Source organism: Hippocampus comes, unplaced genomic scaffold (genome assembly GCF_001891065.2).
Source record: "Hippocampus comes isolate QL1 unplaced genomic scaffold, H_comes_QL1_v1.1 scaffold177, whole genome shotgun sequence".
NCBI lineage: Eukaryota > Metazoa > Chordata > Actinopteri > Syngnathiformes > Syngnathidae > Hippocampus > Hippocampus comes.
In genome coordinates, this window is record NW_017806158.1 from 373,175 (window position 1) to 381,145 (window position 7,971).

Sequence of the window (7,971 nt, forward strand, 5' to 3'; positions counted from 1 at the left end):
GTCAATATGCATACATGCGCCTGTAATCGGTGAATCTGCTCACACAGTTCTTCAAATAAGTGGCAAAGAGTGCTTCTTGAAGTTTTTTAGTGGTCATTCCCAGTTGCAGCTGAACGCAAAACACCCCAAAGAAAAGAGAATTAAGGATTGTATATTTCCCCCTTTCAGGCACAGTGGTTACTACAGTGGACAGATTATCATTTTATCAGGTTAGAGGGTTAAAATTATTGGTGCATGAATGAGTTAAACAAAAAAAAAAAAATCCCACCAAACCATATATGACCAAAAGTGCCCTATTCGTAGTGCAAACATATAATAATCAATTTCCATAGACAGATTAATGCAAGATGTGAAAGTCAAGGCCCGGGGGCCAGATCTGACCCGCCAAACTGTTTCATGTGGCCTGCGAAAGCAAATCAAACATGGCAACTCCCATGATGCTTGCTAAAATATGGACCAAAATGTCAAATTGTCATATGTAATAAATAAGAGAGATATTGTAAACATTTTCTTGTTGCCAAACGCCCCATTACAATAACTTAAACAATAGTTGACTAAACCGTTATTCTTGACTTCTTTATATGATTTCAGTCATAATGGCCCTCCAAGGGAAACGGTAACTAAAATCTGGCCCGCGACAAAAATGGGTTTGACACCCCTGGATTAATGGATATGAGCATCAATGTTAGGGTAATTACACATGGAGCAGCATCACAGAGTTCAAATGAGAAATTTTGCATTGTACTCTAATATTTAAACAGCAAAATGTTCAACCAAGCCAACATTATTCTCTCTGCGGTCTGGCCTGCAGCTTTGAAGGGCAACATTTTTTTTTCTCCAAAATATGCTGCCTCTCCATCCATCCGTGTTGCGGCATAATGTGATTGTGCGAGGAAAGCGTGCAAGTCTAAATTCAAAATTTCGGCACTGTATTCAAAACCCATGAAAAAAAAAATCTTTTCAAAATCTGCGATATGGCAGGAATGCAAAAAAGTGAATGTCGCGAGAGTTCAGCGTTATAATATTATAAAATCAAATCCCAGTATAGCTTATTAATGCAAAATTTCACCAATGTGAAACAAAGGTTCCTTGACAGTGTTTTTCTTTTTCACCAATCGATAATAGTCAACCCTCTTGTGTCTTCTATCAGGCCTGCTTGTGTTTCAATGAGAAATGAAATCATCTGAAAGACGCAGCCAAAAAGCAAACCTGGAGAGTGTCTCTCCATTCTCTGCTATTGAAATGGCACTGATCCTTTTAATGGCCGCAGCAAGCATGAAGCCGGACTCCCTTTCCATGTTACTCAAACTGTATGCAAAATCTCGCCTGCCAAAATCAATTACCACCTCCAGAGCCTGCCGCTGCCGCTTCAAGAAGCCCAATGAGGCAGAAAGCGGCTCGGTCCTACGAGGAGTAAAATACCACGGAATCAAACTAGTGGACTTCCTCCTTCTCCACATGCCTGAGCAATGTGTCAGAGCAGCCACGGCCAGGCCAGATGATTTATGAGCACCTTTGCTCCAGCCTCCTCTTGACTCCCTGCAGCCAAGAGGACAACGTTACTTCACAAATCAAAGCTCTGATATGTTCAATCATAAAAATAACTGGGAGTGATATGGTGAGATATGAGTTTTTACGATGGGCTTTTCTTGTTTTTCTTACTTATCTCCACGCGTTGGTTCTTCTTTGTGCTTGACCTCGGTTATTCTCTGCTCTGTTCTTCTGACCTTGCGTTTTACTTGTTTCTGACAATTGCCGGCTTGTGCGGCACAGGCCTGCGTGAGGCAGCAACCATTTCCTGCGCACCCTTTCTTTTACTGACAGAGCATGCTGCCTTTCAGCAATACGAAACACTATTCTTGAACCCTTTCAGGGACAGCGGTCACTACAGTGGACAGCTTATCATGTTATCAGGTTACAGGGTGCATGAAAGGGTTAATTGCCAATATTAGCTGACAATCACTTCATCACGATTCCATTGGAGAGCTGGTTAGCGCGTCGGTCTCACAGTGCAGAGGTGCAAGGTTCGATTCTGGCTCTGGTCTTCCTGTGTGGAGTTTGCATGTTGTCCCTGTGCCTGTGTGGGTTTTCTCCGGGTACTGCGGTTTCCTCAAAAACATGCATGGCAGGCTGATTGAACAATCGAAATTGTCCCTAGGTGTGAGTGTGGGCACAAATGGTCGTTTCTTGATGTATGACCTGCGATTGACTGGCAACCAGTTCAGGGTATCACCTGTCCGAAGACAGCTCGGATAGGCTCCAGCATGCCCGCGACACTCATGAGGATGAAGCAGGTCGGAAAATGGATGGATGGATGGATGATATCGATGAGCATTTTCTTTAGTTTCTTGTCATGGTTCATTTACCCAAATGACCACAGGCATTTATTAGAGAGGCACGTAACACTTAGCATTCAAATAAATGTTGGTATAATTCATGCTAGCGCATAAAATTCTTCTCAGATTTTGCCAGTGTTGCTTCGAAACGTTTTCATATGCAAAACCTGGGCCGCTTATATTCTTGCATAAGAATTAGAATGTTTATCTCTCAGGAACGGAAAAAAAAAGCGCGCCTACGAACTCACACTGCACATAAAAGAAGACAAACAAAAAAACCTGCTTGGAAGCATAAAATGCAGAGAAAAAGACTCACGGTGAATTCCATGCTGTCGTGTCAATATGCATACATGCGCCTTTAATCGGTGAATCTGCTCACACAGTTCTTCAAATAAGTGGCAAAGAGTGCTTCTTGAAGTTTTTTAGTGCAATTTTAATTGCACGCTACCTTTGTGTTTGAATGTTTCTACCCGACAAAGGACGTCTGATTTTCAGCAGGCAGACCAAATCGCAATCGGGCGAAACCGAGCGGCCGTGTTTTACGAGAATTTACAGAGTCAGAATTCACAGTACGGGTTTGTTTTACAGCAGCATTTTAGCTGACAAGTATCATTTCCTCTGTGTGACCAGCAAGTTACAATAGAACTCTATCCCAAATCTGAACACTTCACAACGCTTTTCGTATGACTCGTTCATTTTCAACAAAGTTTGCTTTTAAATACTCGTGGTAATATATCGAGTCGACCCATCAATGATCAATGAACACCTTTGCCGCTCTAATATTAAATATATTTCAGTGTTTGACTTGGCAGCGTTTCCCTCCGCCTCTCGCGCCAACGTCAGCCAGGGTCGGCTCGAGCTCACCTGTCACCTGAATGAGGAAAAGTAGTTTTGAAAATATACAGTTTGTGTCCATGTTTAATTTGCCACGTTGGCAATACATTTTTTTTTTATAATGAAAAATTTACTTGAGCCTCAAGGCACACATACCAGCAAGGTTTGGTCAGAAATTTTACTTGAAAGCTCAATAAACAATATGACTGGTTATGAAGGTAAGGTGGATGTTAAAATGATTTTCATATCAGTTAAATTCTAATCTTGATTTCATATCAGTGGGTGGCACGGTGGTCGACTGGTTAGCACGTCGGCGTCACAGTGCAAAGGTGCAGTGTTTGATTCCGGGGCCTGGCCTTCCTGTGTGGAGTTACATGTTCTCCCCGGGCCTGCGTGGGTTTTCTCCGGGTACTCGGGTTTCCTCCCACATTCCAAAAACATGCATGGCAGGGTGATTGAACACTCAAAATGGTCCCTAGGTGTGAGTGTGAGCGCGGATGGTTGTTGGTTTCTGTATGCCCTGCGATTGGCTGGCAACCTGTTCAAGGTGTCCCCCGCCTACTGCCCGAAAACGGCTGGGATAGGCTCCAGCACGCCCCGCGACCCTTGTGAGGATAAGCGGATCGGAAAATGGATGGATGGATGGGTGGCACGGTGGTCGACTGGTTAGCGCGTCAGCGTCACAGTGCAAAGGTGCAGCGTTTGATTCCGGCTCCGACCTTCCTGTGTTGAGTTACATGTTCTCCCCGGCCTTCGTTGGTTTTCTCCGGGTACTCGGGTTTACTCTCACATTCCAAAAATAATGCATGGTATGTTAATGGAACACTCTAAATTGTCCCTAGGTGTGATTGTGAGTGGTTGTTTGTCTACATGTGCCCTGCGTTTTACTGGTGAATAATAAATAAGCGTTACAGAAACTGGATGGATAGATAATACACACTAGTGTTATCATCCAAATGCTGAAAAAATATGAAAGAAAGAAGTCCTTATTAGTTTGAATTCTCTTGTGGTATAAAAAGGGCTTCAATGGATTTGGAACTGCTGGTCAAAGAAAACTTTTCATTGGCACCCTTCTCTTTGAACGTGTGATGAATTTCTGACAATAAATCCAAAATAAATGTCAATTACTCTAAAATAACAGGCACTGACATTTCAATACAGATGTGATGAATTTTGATCCAGGTTTTTTGTTGTTGTTGATCAGCTTAATCAAAAAAATAAAAGATTATTTCAAGTGGGCATTCCTTCGTCAAATACGTCTTAATTGAGAATGCATTCTGCACCCGGTCTATAGACTTCTCACAAAGAGCTCGTGGAGCAAAGCATCCAAGGGATACTTGGTTTCTCTTGAAAAACCTAAGCCAGTCATTGATGGAGGATCTGAGATGTAGCCCTCATGGGGGAACAAAGAGATTTTATTGGAGTCCCTGAAGGGAGTTTCTGGCTTTTACAGGGGCTCCCTGAGCTGTCCTTGTCGCTCCGTCCCGACAACGGCGGGATTATAAAGTGAAGGCCCATCTGCTATCATGTCGAAAACTGGGACGCTCAGGATAACTGAATAGAATAGAATAGAATAGAAGGTTCCCATAAAATGAGTGTGGGTCATTTTAGATCCACTTATGGACGTGCTAAAACTGGTTAGCACGTCCGCCTCACAGTGCAGAGGTGCAGGGTTCAATTCCGGCTCCGACCTTCCTGTGTGGAGTTTGCATGTTCTCCCCGTGCCTGGGTGGGTTTTTTCCAGGTTCTCCGGTTTCCTCTCCCACATTCCATAAACATGCATGGTAGGTTAACTGCACACTCTAAATTGATCCTAGGTGTGAGTGTGAGTGTGAATGGTTTTGTCTATGTGTGCCTTGTGATTGGGAACCAATTTGGGGTTCTCCCCGCCTTTTGCCAGAAGACGGCTGGGATAGGCACCAGCACACCCTCCTGAGGATAAGTGGCTCGGATAATGGATGGCGGGATGGATAGAAAAGGAAAATTACAAAATATCAGAATGTCAACATGTTTTGAAGAATACCTGAAATATAAAATAAAAGGGGTTTTCTTTTGTTTGTTTGCTACTTTGGTTTCATGTGGTTTTCAGGACTTTATTCGGGTATTTCAGTAACTTTTTCCAGTGTATTCCTGCAAGGAATTTTTGGGGGAGTATATTTGTTAGGGTGGTTCTGTTTGTGACCAACAGGTGGCACTGGAGGGCTCCTCCTGCAGTGGCACACCTGTTGGTCATTGTTTCATTAGTGTGTGGTTAAAAGGACTCCCTGCCCGAACAGTCAGTGTCGGATCATTGTGTGTCTCTGTGCACGTGTCATGTTTTGTTTTCTTTCTTAGGTTTTTGCTACTTTGATTTCTTGTGGTTTTTCTGGACTTTAATTGAGTGAGTTTTTTTGAGTTAGTTTCTCCGGTGTATTCCTGTTTGCAATTTTGTTAAATACATTTTGTTCAGTCCACCCTGCTCCCCCTGCCTCTCTGCTTTTTTGGTTCCACGGCTTTCACACAAACCACGACAGATGCTAGCAAACAGCTATCTAATCAGCGCAAAGCCTATTTACGTATTGAATATTAATTACAAAATGGCCCCTTCAAAGTGAAAGGTGTTTTTGACCAGTGAAAAATAGCTTGGGAAAATTCCGTCCTGTGCCATTTCCAACCGAAAATGTCTTGCAAACACGATCACTTCCACTCTCTGTTGTTGAAGTCTGCAGCCAAAAGGGTAAAAAAAAAAAAAAAAAAAACGCCCTGTGTGGCGCTTGTTACCCACTTCGTAATACACATGTAAGCTTACGTTATATTATTAATTATCATTTTATGTTTGAGCATCATATTATTTCATGTTAAGCATACCTAAATTATATTCTGTTGTCTAATAATTGCTTAGACATGTTTTATGTTGATAGGTTTTGATTGGCTGTTAAAGTAAGAGAAGGAGGAAGTGATTTTAGTTACGAGAGTTGTGTTCTCGAACGTGCTGCGATGCAGACGTCTTTTTTTTTCTCCCTTTTAATAAACTGCATTGAAGGATTCCATCTCTCCTTTTGTCATTCGTAAAGAAGAGCTATCCACTAAAAACAACGAACCCCTCAACTTACACACGTAAGGTGTCTGCGCCATTGCAGTTCTGGCATTAGATGGATGTGGATGTCATAGCCTATAAATGGGTAATCAACCTATAGATTGGTGTGTGTACTTTGGAGTGAATACTCTGAATGTCTGGAAGTCATTTGTTCCTTTTGTCATGTCAAGCGCTGATCTACGGGTTCGGAGGCGCCCTGATGACAGTGACTTACTGTATGGGCCTTCTGTATATCCCGTGTAGAAAATCTTTTGTTCTGTTGAAGACGCCTCAGAGAAATCCTTTGGTTCCAGAGTTGGAAATCTGTTTTAGTTTTCTAGGAACAGCTGCAACAATGATATCTTTATAATAAATTACAAAAAGAAAAAAGGATTATAAAGTGAAGGCCCATCTGCTATCATGTCGAAAACTGGGACGCTCAGGATAACTGAATAGAATAGAATAGAATAGAAGGTTCCCATAAAATGAGTGTGGGTCATTTTAGATCCACTTATGGACGTGCTAAAACTGGTTAGCACGTCCGCCTCACAGTGCAGAGGTGCAGGGTTCAATTCCGGCTCCGACCTTCCTGTGTGGAGTTTGCATGTTCTCCCCGTGCCTGGGTGGGTTTTTTCCAGGTTCTCCGGTTTCCTCTCCCACATTCCATAAACATGCATGGTAGGTTAACTGCACACTCTAAATTGATCCTAGGTGTGAGTGTGAGTGTGAATGGTTTTGTCTATGTGTGCCTTGTGATTGGGAACCAATTTGGGGTTCTCCCCGCCTTTTGCCAGAAGACGGCTGGGATAGGCACCAGCACACCCTCCTGAGGATAAGTGGCTCGGATAATGGATGGCGGGATGGATAGAAAAGGAAAATTACAAAATATCAGAATGTCAACATGTTTTGAAGAATACCTGAAATATAAAATAAAAGGGGTTTTCTTTTGTTTGTTTGCTACTTTGGTTTCATGTGGTTTTCAGGACTTTATTCGGGTATTTCAGTAACTTTTTCCAGTGTATTCCTGCAAGGAATTTTTGGGGGAGTATATTTGTTAGGGTGGTTCTGTTTGTGACCAACAGGTGGCACTGGAGGGCTCCTCCTGCAGTGGCACACCTGTTGGTCATTGTTTCATTAGTGTGTGGTTAAAAGGACTCCCTGCCCGAACAGTCAGTGTCGGATCATTGTGTGTCTCTGTGCATGTGTCATGTTTTGTTTTCTGTCTTAGGTGTTTGCTACTTTGATTTCTTTTGGTTTTTCTGGACTTTAATTGAGTGAGTTTTTTTGAGTTAGTTTCTCCGGTGTATTCCTGTTTGCAATTTTGTTAAATACATTTTGTTCAGTCCACCCTGCTCCCCCTGCCTCTCTGCTTTTTTGGTTCCACGGCTTTCACACAAACCACGACAGATGCTAGCAAACAGCTATCTAATCAGCGCAAAGCCTATTTACGTATTGAATATTAATTACAAAATGGCCCCTTCAAAGTGAAAGGTGTTTTTGACCAGTGAAAAATAGCTTGGGAAAATTCCGTCCTGTGCCATTTCCAACCGAAAATGTCTTGCAAACACGATCACTTCCACTCTCTGTTGTTGAAGTCTGCAGCCAAAAGGGTAAAAAAAAAAAAAAAAAAAAAAAAGTTTAAAAAGAGGCCAGTCCTGTACCTTGAGGAAGAGAGGACACTGGTTCTGAGCTTGAGGACAGGCTGACCAGAACCAGTCGGGCAGCGGGCCGGCCTTGGCGGGGGGC